Source organism: Oryzias latipes, chromosome 15, assembly GCF_053564925.1.
Source record: "Oryzias latipes strain Hd-rR chromosome 15, Olatipes_Hd-rR_3.1".
Lineage (NCBI taxonomy): Eukaryota > Metazoa > Chordata > Actinopteri > Beloniformes > Adrianichthyidae > Oryzias > Oryzias latipes.
The window spans coordinates 4,164,501-4,187,903 of record NC_136251.1 but is presented as its reverse complement, the minus strand read 5'-3'; the positions used below and the strand labels follow the sequence as shown (position 1 = coordinate 4,187,903).

Below are 23,403 nucleotides of genomic sequence, written 5' to 3'. Positions count from 1 at the left end.
AAGGTGTTAATGAGCATTAAAAATCTATGGAAGAGCCAAATAAAGGACATTTGCGTGTATATCTTTCTTTTCTTATGTCAAAAGCTCCCCTGCAGTTTTTTTCTTATTTTAATGCAATGCAATAAATTGTTGCGTGTTTCTGACCTTATTTTAATTACAATGTGTTGGAAATGCAAATACATTTGACAACTCTATTTAACATGTACAGTACACACCTCTGTACTGTACATTACACTCTGCCCCTAGAACTGACTACCAGCCGGCACCAGCTTCAAAACCTATCTTTCAGTTTCATGCATACTTAGGTTTAAGCCACAAGCCTCCTTCTCAATCACTGTGGGCAAACCTTCTATCATCTAAGTCTGAGAACATAAATCAATAAAAATACATCTTAGAGAAGATTGCTTTAGAACGTGGGGCCAAAGAAACGGGCCGAGACTCTCCGTCTGCTGTATGATCTTTGTGCATTTGTATGAGGGAGAGCAAGTAGGTGTTGTCTGACAGGGGTGACTCATCTCCTGCAACGCTAGAGTGTGCTGAATGGATGGCTCTCTGTTTGCACACTCACTCACACACACACACACACACACACAAGCCTGTATTCAAAGGCACACAACTGACATCAGGTTGAATTTGAGCGCACACATACCAGGAACACCTCGGCCTTCTCACACACACTGCTCGTGTTTTGTGAGTTGGCAGGCAGCATAAAGAGTGGGGAGCATGCAGTACAGCACTGCCGTTACATAAAGACTAAAAACGGGCCATTTTTCTTTTTTAACAATAGATGGAACCAGATTGGGGGCCTGAAAGTTGTGCTCTGTTAAAGATGACTTTGCAAAGAGGACTCTGTAAGCACAACAATCCAAACAGCCTCTTTCTCACAATGCTGCTGTGGCTATGAGCTTTCAGTGGGTAAGCAGGCTATAAGTTGGCCTGTGTGGGTCTCAGAACAGCAATGCTGTTCATTAACTAAGGACACACACCTGTTGCTATCCACACGTTCCCATTCTCCCTTCGTATCTGTCTCATCCATAGCCCTTCAGCAGACCTCTTTAGGTCCGGGTAACAACACATAAGCAGTTCTGTCATTCTGGGCACTTTAATCAGATCAGCCATCCACGCAAAAACAACTCTGTTTTCACCGCACAAAAAATTAAGGTAAGGGGTCTTGCCATTATTTTCTTTAAGAAACATAAATCTGTTCTCTAAAATTGGCTTTGTCATGGTGTTCTCGAGCATTTTTAGGAAGAAGAGCCTCTGCTGTTGAATGATGGGTGCCTAGTTTTCATGCTGGAGGTATTTGGACAGAGATACTGATTGAATGTAGAAGGCTGTCAAAAAAGCAGGAAGAATATGTTATGTTATGGATCAAGACATAACTCTCTTGTGGACAATGAAACAATGAAAAACGCTGATGGTGAGACAAAGAGTCTGAGACATATGGAGAGAGAATGACTAACAGGTAAATCATTATCACCTCAGACTTTGAAAGTGCTGCATGTTTGTCACTTTCCTGTTTTTCCAATTCCCTCTAACCCACCACAGCAGCGCAATGTCCCCCAGTTCTCATCCCAGAATGCACTCTGGCATCTGACAGGCCCGTTAACTGTGTCATTCAGACCAAGTCAACTCCTCATATCTGTGCTTTCCAATTTAAATATTTGAAACCACTCAAAAGCAAACAGTCACAACAGTGAGAGGGAGAAATTTCAGCATCCAGATTAGCTTTCACCTCTGATCCCAGAGCACATTGCTCATCCATTGACACTAGGATTTGAAGAAGGGATTTTTAAATTAATCTGAAGTTTGAAGACCAGCAATAAAAAAGTATGTTTATTGCTTAAGAATTGACTTTGAAACATTTGGCACGGATACCCACATCCACTCTTCCAATTTAAAAATAAAAAAGTGTCAATTCTGTTTCTTTCTGTTCCAGGATTAAAGGGTTAAACATGTCAAGATAAACTTTATGTGCAAACTTTCATTTGTCTGACAAAAAGAAACAACTTCACATACAGATGGGAAAACAAAAAACACTTTAGTTCTCTCCACAGTACACATACACCTCTAAGTTTCACAAAGGTTGTTAACCCAATTCTAGAAACTGCTACATGTTTTCATTATTTTTAAGAAGCTCTGCAAGTCTTAGTCCAAATGGTAATCCTAAACTTTTGTTTCTGAACACTCCTAAGGGGCTGCATGCTTTCAAACAGCAAATGTCAACATGTCAACACTAGACTAGTTGGATTTATGTAACGATCATAGACCAGTGTTTTTCAACCAGTGTGCAGTACACCTGACCATCATGTGCCGCGGAGATGGTCAGGTGTGCCGAGGGAAGAAATTACCCATTCACTAATCTAAAATCATTTCCCATCTCCAGGATATCAGCTCTGTGTTCATCCAAACAGGCCCTGATAAAACATTGACTATAGGAACTATAGGAATATAAAAGATCATAAAATACTTTTTTCTTTGTGTTTATTTGATTCTATTAAAGACACTTTGATAAGAATGACGGTACCACGATTTAGCCGCAGCTTCAGCTGTTTTAGGAAAAGTCCCGCCCCTTCAACTGTCTCCACCAATCATTCTTGGAGGCTTAATCACACGTCATCAGTCTGACCAATCAGAAATGGTTAAAGTCTTCACTTCCTTGTTCCGGTTCTGCTCATAAAGTCTCTCAGTTCCAACAGAAATACCAGCTAAAGCTCGTCTTTAGCGGTGTAGCTTTCCACAGAATCCGGTATCAGACCGTGGAACAAGTGAACAAAACAATGAAGCTCAGAGAAGAGAGTCTGTCTGGCCTCACTTATTTCTCCCATGATGCATTGTGTTAAAGTGACAGCGTCTGAGCGCACAATGAGTCTTCTCTTTTTAACTTCTTGAAACCACAACAAACACACATCAAACAGTTTATAAATGTTCTTGATGAAATCAGAGGTCAACAGTTTAGTTCTCCTTCAAGGTTTGTGTTCATTAACAGCCAAACATCCCAGAGTTTGGTCCAAGTCATCTTTCTAAATGAAACACTTCTCTAATAACGTCTGGAATATTTTAGATGTTAAACTTAAGAAGAAGTAAAAACAACATTTAAGAAACAGGATTAAGGTGAAGTGGACAACAGACACAATTAAACTAAATTGAAACAATTTAATCATCTCGGGTCAGCCGTGGTGCAGCGGTAGGGCGGCCGACCCATGATCGTAAGATTGCAGGTTTGATTCCCGCCTTGCACGCCCATGTGTCAAAGTGTCCTTGGGCAAGACAGTGAACCCCACCTTGCCTCTGGTGGGAGGTTGGCGCCAGTGTTCGGCAGCGGAGCCGCCATCAGTGTGTGAATGTGTGTGTGCATGGGTGAATGGGACTGTGACTGTAAAGCGCTTTGGGCCTTCGTAAGAAGGTAGAAAGCGCTTTATAAGTATACGCCATTTACCATTTACCATCTAAAAAGAAATAAAACATTTTTGTTAAAGTTTGTCTTTGATTAAGACAAGAGAAAAACTAATAAAACTTCAACATGTTCACTTTTTGTGTAGCTACAGAAAACAATAATGTAATGTTAGTTTTTTTGTGTAAAATTTATCAAACATATTGTGATCATATAAATGTTCAAAATTACAGTTGCCTTTACACCAACATTGAAATAGATTTATAAAATAGTTAATCACTATTTAGAAAGAATATATTTGTGTTTTTTTTGTGAGGTTACATAAAACTGCATGTTAATAAACTGAAGGGTAAAATTTCAAATAATTTAGTTGAAAATTATTACGGAACACTAACTTAACTTTTATTACATTTTTTTAGAAAAAAACAGCTGCAACTTCCAGCTTTTTCTGCCACAATTATCACAATAATGTATGTGAGATTGCAGAGGGACTGTACATCAACACAGACTGTTGAGTTTCTCATTTTTGGATGCTGGTGTGCCGCAGGATTTTTGTCAAGGAGAAACTGTACCTTTGCTCAAAAAAGGTTGAAAAACACTGTCGTAGACTGTATTAAAACCAGCTTTTCTCTGATTTTTGTGTCTTCATTTTTTTAGCCTCACATTGTCGTTGATGATGGGGAAAAAGATAGTCCTGACCATTTCTAAAAACACACTTTGATTTTTGTTTCTAAGAGAGCCTCAGAATGTTTTTGAGTTGCTCTGTATGGCTCTCTAGCATGTTCTACCTCAAGGCAGAATAAAGATTAAATTACTCTGTCAGCTGAAGTGATTTCCCATACATCAGCAGAAAATCTTAGATGAAAAACACAGCAAAATCAGAAAAAACTGGTGGAGTCAAATTTAATTGAATTGTCAGCAGCTGCACAGTACACTGAAAAACATCTTTTATTAACCAGTCTTTTGCTCCATACTGTAGTAGTTTGATTTAGTGTGTGGATTTATGCTGCGCAAAGTGTTACATGACGGATGTTGTAGCGCTGGCGTATTGCATACTGGCACCTGTAGGGATCACACCAGATCTCTACGATGCCAGAATCCACTAAACATCAGTTTGGGACACAGCGTAAACCTGGTAGGGCTCACTTTAGAATACCCCTTCATGGAATGAAGAAACCACACTAGACAAATGAGCCCTACTTTGGGTTAAAACCACTCCTGGACGATATTTAGTAGTAGTAGTAGTAGTAACCTTTTTATTTTGGACAAGTGAAAACAAGTGTAAAATAACAAAAGACAAGAAATGGGACAAAAATTATAAAAAAAAAGAAAATTATCTAAAACAAAACAAGACAAAATTATATAAACACAAGTCCAAAAGGGAGTTAGAAGAAGAAAAATCTTATAAACTCTCACCCCCTTTACCTTAAGTCCTTACTTTCCTAACTAAACCCAGTACTCCCACCATCAAAGACCAGTGCCCTACCTAAGTGTAGATTCGGTTACAGCTGCAAATGTAATTCTTATTTCCCAAAAACATGCAAATGAATAACAAAACATTCTCAAAGTATGCAGATTTACAAATGCTGACTTTCTGTATTTTTTTGTATTTGTACATATTTATCCATGATCATATTTCTGTATTTATACTTAAATTCTTTTGTGTTTGGACATTGTTTCAAGCATTTACTGGTTCTGTTCCACAACTTCACTCCACAAATTGAAACACGGAATCTCTTTTTATTTGTACGTGCTTTATGTATGAGAAATTATTTTTTTTCCCCTAAAATTGTATTTTTCCTCTCTTTTAATAAATAACCTTTGGATATTCGTCGGTAATAAATTGTTTTCGGCCTTAAATATTATTTGAGCGGTACATTACTCTATTAGATGGTAGAATTTGAGTAATTTTGATTCTATGAATAATTTATTTGTGTGCTCAAGGTAACTTTGTGTATGATTCGTATTGCTCTCTTCTGAAGTATTGAAAGTGAATGTAACGTTGTTTTATAGTTCTTCCCCCAAACCTCTACACAATAAGAAAAATATGGTAAAACCAATGTACAGTATAACATGTAGAGTGATTTGTGGTCCAGAACCAGTTTAGCTTTATTCAAAACAGAAATACTTCTGGATAATTTAGTTTGTAAGTAGCTAATATGTGCTTTCCAGGTTAGTTTGTCATCAATTATGACCCCAAGAAATTTATTTTCATAAATTCTTACAAGTTTCACCCCATTTATGTGCATGTCAATGTTAATATTTTTACCCTTATGGTGACCAAATAGCATCATTTTTTTTAACTTAAATTTAGTGAAAGCTTATTTACATCAAACCACAGCTTCAGTTTTTCCATCTCCAACTTAACAATTTCTATGAGTTGCTGCAGATCATCCCCATCACAAAACACATTTGTATCATCAGCAAATAGAACTAGCCGTAATTTGTTAGAAACCTTAAATAAATCATTTATATATAAAATAAACAATATTGGTCCCAGAACCGACCCCTGAGGGACACCACAAACAATGTCCAAACATTGGGAACAAGCACCTTCAACCCTTACAAACTGCTTTCTGTTGCTCAAATAGCTTCTGATCCAGTCTAGCACTAACCCCCTAATGCCATACCGTTCCAATTTATTAATTAACATACCGTGGTTAATTGTGTCGAAAGCTTTTTTTAAATCAATAAATACTCCGATTACGTGTTTTTTATTATCAAGTGAATTTGTAATATTTTCTATTACATTCATCAGGGCATTTATTGACTGCTGTAAATAAATGCTCTATTCTGGACTGGCATAACCTTTGACCTTAAAGTGACCCTCCACTCTGGCAATGAAGAACTCTTTAAGATTGGTAAATATAACAACACTTGTAAGAAGACAGAGAGCTGAGCATTAATGAGTTTATTCTGAGGAAGAATTAAAAATAAATGTATTAAAGATTTCATGGGTTCACACCAGGACGATGCCGCAGCAGGAGAGATGTAATCTCTCCCGGCAGAAACGAAATGTAATAAGACAGCAACAGTTTTGGATAAACCAAAGTAAACTTTAGGAAGTTTCATGAGCATCCAGCTGATGAGTGAGTCCTAAGTATATTAATTATACATGACTGCATCAGAAAGGAGGTAATGGGTTGCACCTATGAACAAAGAGAAAAAAGGCTTCTTGCACACTATCAAAACCTGCAAGACAAAATGATTTATTGGTGCCTTTACCGGAATGTGCTTATTAAAAAAAACATTTGTCTAATCTCTGCAAAATTATGCAACTTTTAGAATGGCTCATAATTCTCTAACACATAAATAGTAAAATATAAATCCAGGTTGACAGTGACTTGGCCCTGCAATGGACTGGCAAACTATTAAGGATGTACCTTTTCCCTCCAGCTGGGAAGGCTCTGTGTGAATGTGTGTGAATGTGTGTGTGTGTGTGTGTGAATGGGTTTGTGACGGGCTTTGAGGAAGGTAGAAAGCGCAAGAAAACAAAAAACTGTTGGTAATGGAGGATTTCTGTGATGTAAAAAAGAAAAGAAAATAAGGTTAAAATGTGCAAAATTGCACAAAAAACATTTGCGAGGCAGCAAAAGGTGACAGTGGCAGCAGTGTCAACGGCTGCACTGAGTTCAAACTGGAAGTAAATGAAGGTCAGAGGTTAGTTTAAGCCTGTAACAGTGCTGCTTTTTCCCATGTTACATTCAAATGATTGAGGTTAATTTCGTAAACGGTCAAAGTGTTACAGTATTGTAAAGAGTGTGTATTATTTAGCTGTCACTGGCAACATCTCAGATGTCATGCCATGGAAGACTGACGACATTAAGGGTCTGAAGCAGAACTGCAGGAGAGCAGAGAGAAGATACAGGAAGACAAAATTAATAATTCACAAAGACATTTTTAAAGAACAACTCAAAATCTACAATAACTCAGTTAAACGGGCCAGAGCCTCCTATTTTTCAAAAATCATTTCAGAAAATAAAAACAACCCCAAATTTCTTTTTAAAACAATTGATATTTTAATAAACAAAGACTTCAACAAGTCCTCCATGCCATCATCTAATGCTGCATGTGAGGACTTCGCAGACCACTTCATGGGTAAAATCAATGCTATAAGATCAAACATGTCATCTATGCAAAACACAGATCTTAACAGACCTCCAGCATTGATTTTACCAGAAGAAACACTGGGGAGTTTTGTCCTGGTTGATGCAGAGATGCTTGGTCGAGTTGTATCCCAAGTAAACACTACAACCTGCCTTTTAGATCCCATTCCCACTTCACTTTTTAAAACATTTTATGGATTCTTTGAGTCAGAAATTTTAAATATAGTAAACTGCTCTCTTCAGACGGGGGTCTTCCCCTCTGCCTGTAAGACGGCGGTGGTGAGGCCCCTTCTGAAGAAGAGTCAATTAGATCCAAAAAATCTGGATAACTATAGACCCGTATCCAACTCACCATTTTTAAGTAAAATAATAGAAAAAAGTGTCGCTACTCAACTGCATGAGTTTTTAAATGCCCAAAAAATTTTAGAAAAATATCAGTCTGGTTTTAGGACAAACCATAGTACAGAGACGGCGCTTTTAAAGATCGTTAATGATCTTAGATTAAACTACGACTCACAGAAACTTTCTGTCGTGGTGCTGCTGGATCTCAGTGCCGCTTTTGATACAGTAGATCGCCAGATTTTATTAGACAGAATTAGTAGTCTAGTGGGCCTTTCTGGAAATGTTCTTAAGTGGTTTTACTCTTACCTGACAGATCGACACTTTTATGTAAGTATGGATACGTGCTCTTCAAGAATCCACGAAACAAGTTGTGGGGTTCCCCAGGGGTCGATTTTAGGGCCAATACTGTTTAATTTATATATGTTGCCTCTTGGGGAGGTCATCAGGAGACATGGCGTTGACTTTCACAGCTATGCTGATGATACACAGCTTTACATCGCCGTGTCTCCTGATGACCTTGAACCGGTTAACACTCTTTTAAACTGCATTTTAGATATAAAGTTGTGGATGGCAGAAAATTTCTTACAGCTCAACCAGGACAAAACTGAAGTTTTAATCATCGGTTCTGAAGACAAGAGAGAGATGATTTTTCCACATCTTCATAATTTTAAACCTTCTCAATGTGTGAGAAACCTGGGCGTACTTTTTGACTCTGAGCTAAATTTTATCCCACACATTAAAAATGTCGTTAAGACAGGATTTTATCATCTTAAGAACATTGCCAGAGTCCGCCCGTTCCTCTCTCTTGCCAGCACAGAGGTACTGATGCATGCTTTTATTTTCAGTCGTTTAGATTACTGTAATGCCCTGCTCTCTGGTTTACCCAAAAAGTCTCTTTCAAACTTACAACTTCTACAGAACTCAGCGGCACGAGTTCTGACGAGGACCAGGGGGCGGGAACACATTACACCGGTTTTAAAATCGCTGCATTGGCTCCCTGTGCGTTTCAGGATTGATTTTAAAATTCTTTTAATGGTTTATAAATGTTTTTATGGTCTTGGGCCTTCTTATTTAAATTATATTCTTTTAAAATATGAGCCCTCGCGGACCTTGAGGTCCTCCGGTGCTGGCCTCTTAGTTGTTCCCAAGGTGAGGACCAAAACTTATGGTGAGGCTTCGTTCTGCCATCACGGTCCTCGCCTGTGGAACGGCCTTCCGGAGAGCCTCAGGGCTGCAGAGACTGTAGAGGTTTTTAAGAAGAGGCTCAAGACCCACCTTTTTAATTTAGCTTTTAGTTGATTTTAACTCCTAATTTATTCTATTAGTTTTAGTATAGGCTATTTTATGTATTTATTTTAATTTTATGCATCTTATTCTCAATTTTATGTTTTTTTTTTCTTCTTTTTTATGTTTTTAATTTTAGCATCTTATGATTTTAGCCCCAGTGTTTCTTGAGGGGATCTTTTCCTCCAGGGCTTGCCGGCTTGGTCAGCGGTTGTTGCTGCAGTTGTTGCCCTTGCTGGGGCAGCTGGGGTCTAATTTTACAGCTTTTGGCTGTGAGGGGGACCCCGGTGTTGTTCCGGTCTGGGTGGGCACTGTGGCGATGTTCCGGTGGTCAGGCTGGCTCCTGGTATGAAAGGATTCCCAGATACTGTTTCCTCACAGCAGAGCTAAGCCATACTTGTTTATTTATTTATTTATTTATTCTTTTACAGTTACATAGTCATATTTCATTGTACGTGGGAGCCATGGGTCATGTGGTTTAATGGAGGGGAGTGGGAAGGGTGAAGGGTGGGTTGGGGTTTTTATTGTAATGTTGTGTGTTTACTGTTTTTAGTGTTAAAGCGCTTCGAGCTGCACAAAGTGCATGAGAAGCGCTATTTTATAAATAAAGTTTGATTTGATTTGATTTGAGATGTGAAAGGGTTAACTCCAGCAATTCAAATGTTCTGGTTCAATGTAAATCTATATTGAAATTGTTAATGCAGACCAGCTCAAATGGTTAGGATTCTATGGTATCCAACTGGCTATCATAGTTTTTTTTCTGGATACCATTCAATATAGAATGTTGTGGTTGTTCTTTGTACTCTTAGAAAAAATTCACATTTTATAAAACCAAGTCTACAAGAGTCAGTGTGAGTGTTAGGGCTATGACTAAAAACATAAAAAAAAAAAAATTAAAGGGCCTATATAATGCTATTCTTAACGCTTGCAGAGCAAAGTATATTTATATAATTGTATTTATTACCGCTGTCACACTAAAGAAAATTTTTAAATGAAATATGAGTTATTTTCACAGTTTATTTGACTTGATCTCTGAGGCTCCGCCTTTCTCTCCTTGTGGGTGTCGCCTGTTTCACGACGTCAACCTAGAGCAGGTTCGAGCAGCAGCGTGTCTGCATTTATTCCAAAAAAAGAAACAGCATCCAAACTTTTGCAAAAATGGATGTGCATACTGTGAGGCCTTAGAAAAGCCTTCAGCCGATTATCGCTAGCTCCATGGAGACAGTGGGTGTGTGTGTTAGGGACTCTTTCTACTGCAGACTTTTTCTGGAAGGGGCTGTTCCTCCCTTTGTGATGTCATAATGTGAAAACCTGCTTCTTTTTCTTGGGTTGGGATGGGCTGGAGCTCAGTGAGCAAGTTTTTAGAGGACAACCCCGAAATGTTTGAATAGATCAAAATACCACTTTGGGGTTTCTTTTTTGTGAGGAATGAACATTTTAATACATGATATAGGCCCTTCAAAGTTGGTCATTATGGACACTGTCAAATGATCCAGTCCTACTTCAGATTACATAGGTCTCATTCTCCACTGCCTTCATCGCCCCTAAAGAGCGCCACATTGATTTATTAGATCTTCCATAATTAAAGCTCAGAAAGCAGTAGCTCTAGTAGGCTGTATGTTCACAGTAAGCCGAGAGAGAATACAACAAAATGATATAGACCAAGGTCAAATGTCAAAGGTCATGAGGATCATTTTAACCTTTTGTAGGAGTTTAATTTTCACATTCACATATACAGCCTTTAGGCCCTTTGCACTTTTGAATGCTGACACTTTTCCTTATAAGAACTTTTTAGGTTCTGAGAGGCAGATACCTTTAAGAGTTGTTGCCTTGGCTGACATGAGCGTTTTTAGATTTGCTGTTGTCACCTTAGACCAATTATAACCTTGATCTTTCTAAAACAGCAGGAAACAAACAAAAATGGATTTTTAAATTGCATTTTGAGTTGATGTTTTATCTTTAAAATTAAAGCAAATGTCTATCGGTCAACAAGTGTTCAAAATCATCTGAATTTTGACAAAAATCCAAAATTGTCCATCACTATCACAGACTTCTGAGTTGGACAAGGTGACAGTGGTTACTTGGTAAACTGACCAGACTTTTATTTCCCTGACTTTAAACCAGGCTCAAACAGGAAGTTCTGCCATTTCTCACAGCTTTTACTTGACACCAAGCTTTTTGCCAAGCTACCAGGAAACTATTTTAACACGTAAACTATAAACAAAACGGATCTTAGTCTATTTATCTTGACTGCTCCTCAATGTGTAAAGGAGCTGGTCCAGTTTCAATCAAACACAGAACCTGAAAGGCTTTTGGCAGAAGAACCCCAACAAAGAAAAATGGAGGAAAGGAAACGACACACAGAAACAGATTGTTTACGCAGCATGGCCTAATTTCTACCAAACAGTCTCTGGGGTTCAGAGAGGGTCACAGTGTTAAGCAAACAGTTGGTGAAATTAGTGTGTATGTGCGTGTGTGTGTGTGTGGGGTGGGGGGTGGGGGGGTGGGGGCTAAGATGAGATGCCGAATCATTATGAGTGTTGTTCCATTTTCTTCTCTTAATGTCTGTAGATCAGCACGATCTTGCACCAACGCTGTCCAAAGAGATGAGTCACATGTCAGATGGCCACTGTCGCACGCATAAGAACTAGTCGTACTAGTTGTGTTTTAATCATTTGTGACTAATCATAAAATGTGAAGCAGATGAAGAGGGAATATTTCAATCTCTTCCTGATGCTTGTTTTGTGTTAGAAAAAGTGTGTGCTGAAAGATAGAGTCAAATTGCAAATGTATTCTCATCCTTCATTGAGCAGAATTTTAAGCAGTTTGCCCCTAAAAAAATCCATTACCAATTTGTTTGCTAATTAATATGCAACTGTGTATGAAAAATATCCAAACCAAGAGACCACTGGATGGCCTACTACCTTTCTAAACACTCACAAATGCAAAAACCGTTGCTAGCAGCACTATTTAATATTTCACACTGTTTGCTGGGAAGCATGCAGAATTATATTAACAATAAGTTTAAGCAGTGTAGTTTGTATTCAGGCTTAATGAGGGTCACACAAGGCCTTTAAAATAGTGTCTGATGGAGAATATCAGCAAAATATACTAACAATCATTGATGTATTTTTCCATCAACGGCAGTACAAAACTGTTGATGTCTGGGACAAATAGCAGTCAATGTGCTCTAAACTCATTAGTCAAAGTGGAAATAATCTGCATCACATGTCAGATTTCTTGCCAGCAGCAATCTGTTCTGATTGTAAACCAGACCCCTTCCTTTTTCCATGCACTGCAAATCTGCAGTACAGTGAGCGAAAGCAGTTTAAGTCAGAGCCGAAGCATCATGAAGACATGCTGCGGTGAGGGTGTAACAGCAGTGTGCATGCATTAACGTCTCCCCGACAAACATTACATTTAAATGTATGCAGTCAAACAGGAAAATGGAGAGTTCATAAATGCTCACAAAAGCTAAACCTTAAGTCAAACCCTGCATAGTTCCCACAGTACAAACCTGAACATGTGCTTGACTGACTCATTCTACAGGATGACCACTTGTTGAGGGGTCTACCATTTGTGTAAGTGTGATAAAAGGTGGGAGCTTGGAAACGGAAAATATTTATCATATCCATAAGAATCAGCATAGAAATCAGTCAAGCTCTGGCTTGAGACAGCACAGAATTTGATGTGGTATTGGATCCTTTAAAATTTACCAATAACGAATATGAAACGTATCGTCATCCACAAATTATAGGGATCAAATTGCTGTTAAAATAATCATTACACCTCTATCAAATAGTGCTAAACCATAAAGCAGTGACAGTGCCACCTTAAAGGACCAATACTTTGCTATGCTAAAGCCTTTAATAGTAAAGATTATCCATGTATATGATAATATAGTATCTTTGGCACACAAAATAACACATTTTTAATGACATGTTTGTTATTTTCCTGAGCTATTTTCCAACCCTGAAGTGAAACGACTCGATCTCTGAGGCTCCGCCTTTCTGTCCTTGTGGGTGTGACCCATTTCACGACATCATCCTAGAGTCGGCATCAGCAGCGTGTTTGTGTTTCTCCTACGAAAACAAACATCCAAACTTTTGCAAAGATGGATGTGCATACTGTGCATATTAAAGGAAAGTCTTTTTGCCGATCAAAGAAAGTGGGTGTGTGTTAGTCTGGGGGCGGAGCGGGCATGCAGATTCTTCCTGGAAGGGGCTGTTCTCACTAGTCTACATCATAATCTGACGACCTGCTCATTTATGTGGGTTGGGAGGGGCTGGTGCTTAGAGAGCAGGTTTTTAGAGGAATACTCAGAAATTCATGAACAGATCAAAATACTGCTTGGGGGTTTCTTTTTGCGAAGAATTAACATTATAATAGATTTAAATGCTCAAAACATTGATTATACATGTTATAGACCTTTTAACCATATAACGCCAAACATATCATATTTGATACATGACCTAGTCAGCCCTCCACAGGAGGAGTGTGATTTTTTTTTTCCTAAAAAACCTCATGCTTACCATCAGATACATGCAGTGCACAGAAAATAACAGAGGGCAGTAACTCAATCATTAGATGGCCTTCCAGTGACACTGCAAGGCTGCTATGATTCAGGAGTTGGACACATGCGGTTTTTGAAGAAGAAATTTGCTAAATTTGAAAAGGTAACAGTAAAAAAAACACTTACATTTGTACTGAAACATCTATAGGAACAGTTACTGTGTTAATGCAAAGTGAAAAAAAATTTTTCAGGAATTATCTATTATTAAAACCGTGTTGAAAATGGCAAATTTGATACAGCAGGGATTTAGGCTCAGGTAACCCTAAATCAGTCAATTGTTAATCTACTGTATTTTGTGCACCACATATATTATCAAGCAACGTAAAGCCTTTTTCTTAGTTTTAAATTAATTAACTTGGTATATTCATAGTAAAATGTTATAACATTATTAGAGAAATGTTATGGTTTCCAGACTTCCATCCAGCCAGGTCCATTGATGAATTTTTCATTGCTGCATTATGGTAGTCCTTTTTATTTTTTGAATTACAAATTTGTTGTATTTGTTTGGGTCTTGCCACGTTTTTGTTAGTTAAGGAAAAAACGTTTTGTTTTTTTTTGGCTGTGACCTGATGTATCAAATATGATACAAACTGAAACTTATCTATGAAAAATCACATTTGAATATTTTTGTGGTTTTTTTTTGTTTCAGAGGGGCCAATAAAGGTTCCAAGTTCAAAGTATTGGAATTTTCTGCCATTTATTTAATAGTTTAGGCTTTACAGGGTAGCTACGTGGGTAGTTTACAGGGTAGTAAAAGAGGGACTTGAATTCCATTAAATATAGAAATCTAAATTACAGAACCAGAGCATGTTATTTTCTTAAACATCCCTGTTCTGTAACTAAAAGATGTAACTGTCCAACCAGCTCAAAGCATTTAGGAGTCACCGGTGTTTAGAATGGAGGACCCAAAATCCGAAACTGAACAAAAATAATGAACACATATGAACCAATTATAAAGTTCAAATATGAACAGGGGGGTATTCCAGAAGGCACTTTTAAAGTACCCTGACTTTAACCCTGAACTCTGGCTGAAATCCACCTGAACTTGCTTACTCTGGGTATGTTGGTTCCAAAAGACCGGATATGAGTTAGCGTAATTACGCTCGACTTGGTAACCCTGGCTTAATGCACATGCACAGCAGGTACATAAAGACATTCTCAATAGATCGCCGATTTCTGGAGTCACCATGGAAACGCATGGAGAAAAAAAAAAAGCTCTACACTTCAGTGAGACGGAGTCTGAGATTTTAATGACGGCGTATGAAGATTATACGCCCATCAAAAAAGTAATACGGCTGCATCATCATCAAAAGAAAGAGATTCTGCTTGGACAAAAAGAACGGACAAAGTAAACGGACGAGTTTCTGATCTTATTTCCATTTTTTCCTTGTGATGCATATATATATAACTTATCCAATTTTGCCACCTTAAATGAATTACTTCTATTGGTAACAAATAATTGAGTTAAATTTATTCAACCTAATTTCTTACGTCTATAAAACTCAATAATTGTTTATAAAACTCAAATTTACATATTTATCTAACTAAATGTCATATTACTCCAATTCAATTAAATGTTTTTCCATCTTAAGTCATTGTACTTCTTCAACTCTCATCCTGTATATATAAGTTTTAGGCTGCAGATATTTATATAACATTAAAATAAAGATACAATGTGGATGTGCATTATGGCGCAGGGATTCATTTAGTATTACACTGACTTTAACTCCAATTCTTGTCACATTTTTTGACACTAGTGGTGCTTAATAAACTCATCATCCTCTCCCTCCCTCTCACTCATGGTGCAGAAAGAAAAAAACATAACAGGACAAAATAACTCGACAAAACACAGAAAAACCGCTGAACAACTGAACACATTTGGTCAAAAACCCGCACTTAAACCCAAATCCATCCAGACAGGCAAAGGGAATGGTATCCCACAATCCCTTGCGGTGCCAATCTAACAGCAGCACCAAAGTTACACCTACTTAATTGAATTAATTTGACTGAAAGTAAAGTAACTGTCTGATAACTACGTGCTATATTTAAGTTGACTGAACTCAAAAAAATCTTTATCTTAACTGAAGCAAATAATTATAAATAATTAAACTTGTATATACTGAAGGAGGGTGGCTGTGTTAATAACTAACCTGACCAGTTGTAACAGATAAACGAGACCAAAACAAAAAAAACAAAGATAAATGAAAACCAACACTAAAGTCAAGCATAAATACAGAGCGACCAAGAAAAAAAAAAAAAATCCTCACAGTGGGCTTAATAGTGCAAGAGCCTCCTTAAGTTGTATTGACTATTAGAATGAGGATTTCAATAACTCTGAGCTTGCCATGTTTGATGGAGCCAAACAATCCAGTTTAAATATTTCAGAAGCTGCTGATTAACTGGATATTCACATGCAACCACCTCCTAACTTAACCAAGAAGCATCCAATAAGAAAAAATGAAAAAATCACCTGGTTGTTCCGCAGTGTTTTTATGTCAAAGATATGGGAAGAATGATCTGATTTGTTCAATAATACAGAAAGCCAGCAGAATCACTCAAGTAACCACTTGTTAAAACCACTGAATACGGAAATCCATGTTTTAATATAAAACACCAGGAGCCTTTAAGGACACTGGGTACACCTGCAGAAGACCACTGTCTGTTAGTAGAATATTAAATATTAAGGTCCGTATTTAATGAATAGAAAAGAAAGCTTCTGTCACGCCTCAAATAAACAATCATTTTTCATTTAGTAATCTAAATAACATTTTACGTTCATTCTGATGTCCCCATAAGGAAATAATTTTGACCTTTCATGCCTAGATATACTTGGACAGTCTTTAAATCTAACCTCAAGTAAAAATGCAAATGTTATATTTTCAAAATAAATGAAACCACAAGCGGGCAACAATGCATGGTATTAAAGTGCTGGTCCCAAGTCTGGTTGAATCCAGAGGGGTGTGTCAGGAAGGGCATCTGAGGTCAAACTACAGCCAAATCAATCATGCAATCACAAACTGACTTTTCATAGCAGATCGCTTGTGGCCTGGGTTAACAACACCCACACCTTCATGGCGCCGGTGGAAAATGGACCACTGATGATTGAGTAACGAAGGGAAGGAGGTCACTTAAGGAGGATATCAGGTTGGTTGATGTGAGCGAGGGGGATACAGAAGATAGAATGCAGGTAGATGATTCACTGTAGCCCTAAAGGGAGCAGCCGCGTAGCAAGGAGGCTTGATAAGAGGCTTTATTTGGTATAATTTGATGGCGCTATATGTTATATTATGTGCTATATTACTAAATTATGTGTGTTTCTTTTCATATATACTATGATCAAACAGAAACACAAAGCATCGCTCCACCTCTGCTGATATCACAGTGGGTCATCTCTAACTGATGGTCCTTTCATGAACACCACTACAAAATCCCCAAAAAACGCTGCGAAACACCACCAACATCTACACAGGCCAGCGCCATCATTGTCAGTCCTTTCCTCTGAAGTAAAACAAACACCAAAAGCTCAGTCGAATCAAAACGACTCTGACAGCAATGTACAGAATTTGAGGGAAAAATGGTGAATCACGTTGGAGCTGAGGTTTGCCTACGGGCTATCACAGAAAGCTGAGTTGTCTCATTATGTCTGCCTCGTGCATAAAGGACTGTTAATGACGTACAGCGGTGTGAGATGCTCAGACAAAGAGGCAGGATGAGACAAACATAAAAATAAAATCATCTCAGAGGACAACAGAAGATTGGAACATTGAATTAACACCATAAATTAGGTTGAAAAAGAGATTCTCAACCTCAATGGGACAATTCCTGGGTAAACAAAGGTTAAATAAAAATAAAAAATGTGTACAGTAACTTTTACGTGTTCTCAGTTTAAATAAAACATTGTTTGCATTGTCTGTGTGTCTAAATCAGGAATTGACAAGCCTGCTTTGCAGTTGTCTGATGACAAGTTTTAGGTAAAGTGCTGCAAAATGTAAAGAAGGCAGCATCAGAAAAACAGTCTAATTCATACATTTACATTTATTTAATTCATCATCATTCATTTTCTACCGTTTTATCCCTTTTGGGGTCACGGGGCTGCCTATCCTGGCCACTTGTGGGTGAAGGCAGGGGAAACCCTGGACAGGTTGCCAGTCTGTCGCAGGGCCACAATCACACACCCATTCACTCTCACACTCACATACCTATGAAGTATGTTTTTGGACAGTGGGAGGAAGCCTGAGACCCCGGAGAAAACCCACGCATGCATGGAGAGAACATGCAAATTCCACACAGAAAGGACCCCTGTTGATGTTCTAGTTCAGGTCACTCAGCCGGGACTTGAACCAGGGGCCTTCTTGCTGTGAGGCAAGAGCGCTAACCACTGTGCCACATTTACATTTAGTAAGTTCATTATTTAAGTTTGTAACACAAATCCTGTCCATCCTCACTGCTTCCCCTCAGATTTATATGAAAAGAGTTAGACTGATGCTGCAACATTTATAGATATTGCATTGATAGATGAGGTGTTCAAGGCGCAAAACCTAAGTAAGAGGAACAAATTCTAAGATTAAGGAAAAATGTCCCTGCAGCCAAAAATGTTGAAGAGAACATGGTGGTGATTTCATTGCTGCATTATTAGCTCCAAATGAGTTTTTTTGTAAGCATTTTTTCCATAGAGAATGAGAGTGGTAGTAGTAGATCCCCCCATCTTGGAATCACACTGCTGAAAACTTTAGCTTACAAACTTCCTGTGTGGTGCTGGGACTTCTGGTAAATATTTTGATTACAGTGAGAATGAGGAAGCCTGGATGAGGAAGTCCAGGTAGACGGGTCCTGTTAAGGCGGTCACTCTGTTGGCCAGCATCAAACTTCAGAATCTGATGTAGCAGCCGCAGATCTGAAAAGTGGAGTGACCTGTCCTTTTTACCTAAATGAATACAAATACAGTGTTTTGAGTCTAGTTATATACACCTACCGCCCTACCGGTGCACCACGGTAGGGCGGTCGACCCACGATTGTATAGGATTGCAGGTTCGATTCCCGCCTTGCACGCCCATGAGTCGAAGTGTCCTTGGGCAACCCCACCTTGCCTCTGGTGGGAGGTTGGCGCCAACGTTCGGCAGCGGTACCGCCGCCAGTGTGTAAATGTGTGTGACTGGGTGACTGGGTCTGTGACTGTAAAGCGCTTTGGGCCTTGTAGGTAGAAAAGCGCTATATAAGTATACGCCATTTACCATTTACACCTGTATGAGTGTTGTGGATATTTGGGTGAGGGTCATAGAGCGGAGGGACAGGTTCAAGGGTGGGTGGGTGTAGCAGTTCTTTTAAGGCTTGTTGAAAATGAAAGATGATTATCGTGTGTGTGGTAAGCGTGTAAGTTACACACACTTATGGTGTACAGTGCCCTCGTTTGCCTACAAAAGCATGTATCCAAGCATAAATGCAGGGACTAGGCCATTTATTAATTGCTCATCACTGGAAGTGGCTAAAAAAAGCAGGTTATTCCAGTTCTTTAGCTGGGACCAGATAATCAGGCAGTGCAGACGTTTTCTTTCCAAACTTCACCGTAAAAACCAGCAGGACAGCAGTTCTGGAGGGCTGGAGTTTGATACACCTGGTCTGTGATAACAGAATGCCACAGAGGAAAGGCTTTTGAAATGACCTTCAGAACATGCTTCACATGTTTCAAAATCATTTTTCCAACACATCTGAAGGGTAGAAAGAAAAGACTCTGGGTTGTTTGGCTATTGGAGGATAAAGGGTTTAAAGAAGAATCGCTGAGTTGACCTTAAAGTGTGGATGCCATGCTTTGAACAACTTTGTCAAATAAAAAAGCCCTTTAAACGCTGATTCTATTGATACCAATAGTTCGCGTCGAAAAAAATCCGAAGCATATGAATAATAGACATCTTTCGAAGGAATCAGAGATTTGGATCTGCCGCTAGAGCGCAGGCTGGAAGTGAACCCGATATGACCTGTGACGTCATGAAAGGCGTTGATTTTCGCAGTTCCGCTTCGGACAGCATGTAAACAAAACCGGTAGTCTTCGTTTCTCTCGTGTTTAAATCTGTTAATCATCAACATGCCAAGTCGTTGTGTGGCAGCTGGATGTAGCAATACATCTACTGAAAGTGTATCTGTGTATAAAATTCCCAAACAAGAAACGCTGCTGAAAAGGGGAAAGTTCAAGAAGGTGGACGGCGAAGGATTTTTCCCTCCAGATCTGCAGGAGAGAAGTCTGCGTTTTCGAAGGGACAAAAACCGGGACACAAACGAAGAATTTTGAACGGAGAGTTGGGAGGAGGATCTTGGCTTCTGAGTCGAGGAAAGGCGGGTGAGCTGGAAGCGAGCGAGCCGTTTTCTGGGTCGGAGAGGACGGCGCTGGAGTCGGGAGCGGAGGCTGCTAAGCTAGTGTGCATCACGATGGATCACATTGAGGCGAAGTAGTCGTGTTTTCTGTTGTCCTTGGATCCAACTGGAGTATTTCAACGCACTCAATGTTTTGCAAGAGAAGCAACAGGCCTGCAACGTTTTTTTTCTTTTGCTTTTGAGGTGCCGGTACCGTGAGTAAACTGAACTGTGTGTGTGTGAGCGCGCGCGCGCGCACGAGAAAAGGTTTCAAACGGGTTCAAACGGGTAAAACTGTTAATGTTCCACAGTTGTTAATGGTATACAGTGACTTTGTTAACTAAAGAGTAGTACCATCTGGGAAACTTTTATTTTGTGACATTTATTTTGTAAATTGGGTTGAAAACCAGTGTTTACCTTTGTTTAGATTAGGCCAAAAGGGGACATTTTGAGTATATTTTAGGGTAAGTGGAGTAATTTAATTTTATACATTTTTTAGACTTACTGGAGTCTAGCCGAATCTTCATGCTGGCTATCGTCATGATCGGCATGATCACTAGACCTACTACTTTCTGCTATATCCTCCTCACTTTCGCAAAAGGGTTCGAATCGATACGGTTGCAAAAGTGACTCATCATCATGATAATCTCCGCAACTTTCCTCTTCATCTTTCTGTTCATCTGATGATAAATCGCTAATAGAGACGGTAGCATCACTCTGTGCTTCGCTATCGGTGCTAGCCATGTTGTCTGCCTTGTCTTCCTTTCGTTACGTCACAAACAGGGCGGCGCGAATTCGGCGGAATGCGTGAAGCCGGCGGCCGTCCTCGTTGTTTATATTGCGTTTTTCGCTATTTATTCTTTTTCGAAAAATATTAAAAACAATCGCAACATGAAATAGAAACTATTTACTATATTTTGGCTTATTAAAATAGGCCATGTCACCCACACTTTAAATTGCTCAGAGATCCAAAATGGTTAGGGTCTGATAAATACCCATCTGTCCTAGGAGGGGGCCACCAGTCAGACTCAAAGCACAGTAACAAATATGCCACAAAACATCTAAAAAAAACCATGGTGTTGCAACAGCTTAGTTAGTCTTTACTTCAAAAAGAATGAAACACTGTGGTGAGATCTCAAGAGAGCTGTCCATACATGAATGACTGAAACCCAGAGTTAACTGAAGCAACCTTATAAAGAAGAAGGAGCCAACAAGGCAAGGCTGAGAACAAGAAACAATCGAACAAGCTCCACAGCAAAAAGATTTTTCACACAGGTTTTTTCTTCTTCTTTTTTGTGTCATAAAAGGACTGGAAATCAAAAATGTGGTTGTTCTGTCAGCACTGACATGCTGGCTGTACACTGCACATGTCTGTAGAAGAAAGCAAGTAAAATATCCCTGCAGTACAGAGCCTTACTTTCATTATTATTATCCTCACTATTTCAACATTAACAATAATATCTAAGTTAGCCATTGTCAGGTATTACAAACGTGATTCAGCAGATCACCTGTTTGACGAGAGTGTCCTCCTACTTCCATGAAGCCTCTCTGCGTCACAAATTCATTATATTCACAAAAGTGTCTGGGAATACAGCTCGTCTCTCATTGGGCCATGGCCTCAGGGTCTTGGTTATGATTGGATTCTAACAAAGGCGAGCCACCCACACCATGTGTGTCGTTCACTCTAAAGGTCCGCTCCTGCATATTAAGCAGGATGGAGCAATGCACCAGACAAATGCAGGGACTCTTCCATCGAGAAAATGACAGACTTCTGACACCGCATGCAGCAGAGAATGTGGTTGCATGTAGAAGATGCTCCTTCTAGAAGGGGCTGAAATGTGGTAGAGTACGGAATCGAGGCTTGTCACTGTGATGAAGACAGATCATTGCATTGCTGTAAATGAATGAGCCAGCCCTCCCTTCAGACAGACATGGCCTGCGGGAGGCAGATGGGGAAGAGGAGGCAGGACAGAAGGAGGGAAATGGAAAACTGTTTGGGAACTGTCCCAGGTGCTGAACATTCCCAACAGTTAGAAACTCAGCTAAATATGACATGAAGGTCACATGTTCAGAACAACCAGTGGATTGCTGAAACGGATAAATCAGGCCTGATCATCGTTTTGAGACAGAAAGCATGAGACAAAAATCCATACAATGACATTATACTGTTACCCAAGTAAAAGCAAAATAAAAAAATAAAAAAATGCACCTGTTAACTTTCACTCCAACTATGATTTGTACCACAGGAATCTTTCTGCACGGCTCAAAGGGTTTCTCATCACGACACTTTTTCATGCAAGCCTCAGTCCTCAGGCAGCTTTAGGCTGTGACTCACCACACGAAAATGATACACTTTCAGAGTATTGAATGCAATGTATGTGGGAACATCCTTTTATATTTGACCCCTAAAATCCCTCTATATTTCTCCAAAGACATCTTTGTTTATTTATTAAACCTTTGAATAAAGCATGATTAAATCTTGGATGTAGTTGGTGAAAGGACACACACTGAGGGAGAATTACAGTTATTCCCCTTTTTAACCTCTGCATCCACTTTGAAATCTCTGGAACTTTCAGTTCCCTTCTGGCTTCTATTATAAACCTTTTGCTCTGTTCCTGCATGAAGGCTCGCGCTTGGGCATTGGCAAGTCTTCTCAGTTTGACGTGGAAAGGATCAGGCAACAGGTTTGGTGGTAGATAGAGGCGGGCTGCCTGCGCGCAACCGGAGCGCGGCGGCAGAAATGATGTCACGAGTGTGTAAATAAGGGTCGTTTTGTCGGGCACTGCGGAGACCGGGCGGGTGTGGTGACTGCATCAGCCGAGGCTCGCACAAGAAGTGCGGTGGTCATCGCGCAGAAGGCTTCCTGCCATCGCAATCTCTGCTTTAGCTCGTCAGCAGCAAACAAGAATTTGAGGAAAAACGCCGATGTTGATTTAAGGTGGCCGCTGACGACGCGCCTCCTCCCGCCGATGTTTGACACACACATAAAAAAAAACGCATGCACAATGACAGACTGACATCTGCTCCCCATTTGACATCAGCTTTGCGTTCTCCACAGCCCCCCCACGCGCACTTCATGCGGGTTTTCTGATCCTATGCGGCTTTTTTCCAACCCCACGAAAGAAGCGATCAGCGGCTTCACGAAATGCCAAAGCGCTCCGACAACACGACCCTTTCCATGCTGCTCTGCCAACTGACCTCCCAGTCAATCGGCTCCCACTCCTCGGTAAACATCCGGAGGTTTTCTTATCATCCAAAGAAAAAAAGAAGAAAAAGAAAAGAAAGGGAGAGCAGGCGCAGCGGCTCTACGGAGCCACTGGGAGCTACAATGTCATTGCGCGTTTTTGGATGATCCTCGT

At 39.5% G+C, this 23,403-nt stretch overlaps 1 protein-coding gene and 1 long non-coding RNA gene across 3 annotated transcripts in view; both read right to left on the bottom strand.

The window, feature by feature from the left end:
* Positions 1–23,403, bottom strand: part of adgra1b (adhesion G protein-coupled receptor A1b) — a 207,473-nt gene that overhangs the window by 55,526 nt on the left and 128,544 nt on the right. The window lies entirely within an intron of this gene.
* On the bottom strand, positions 9,192–23,213 carry LOC144984166 (uncharacterized). The gene is made up of 2 exons (XR_013647853.1): positions 20,995–23,213; positions 9,192–19,483 (listed from the first exon to the last, which is right to left on the bottom strand). It is a non-coding gene; the product is annotated as an uncharacterized LOC144984166 (long non-coding RNA).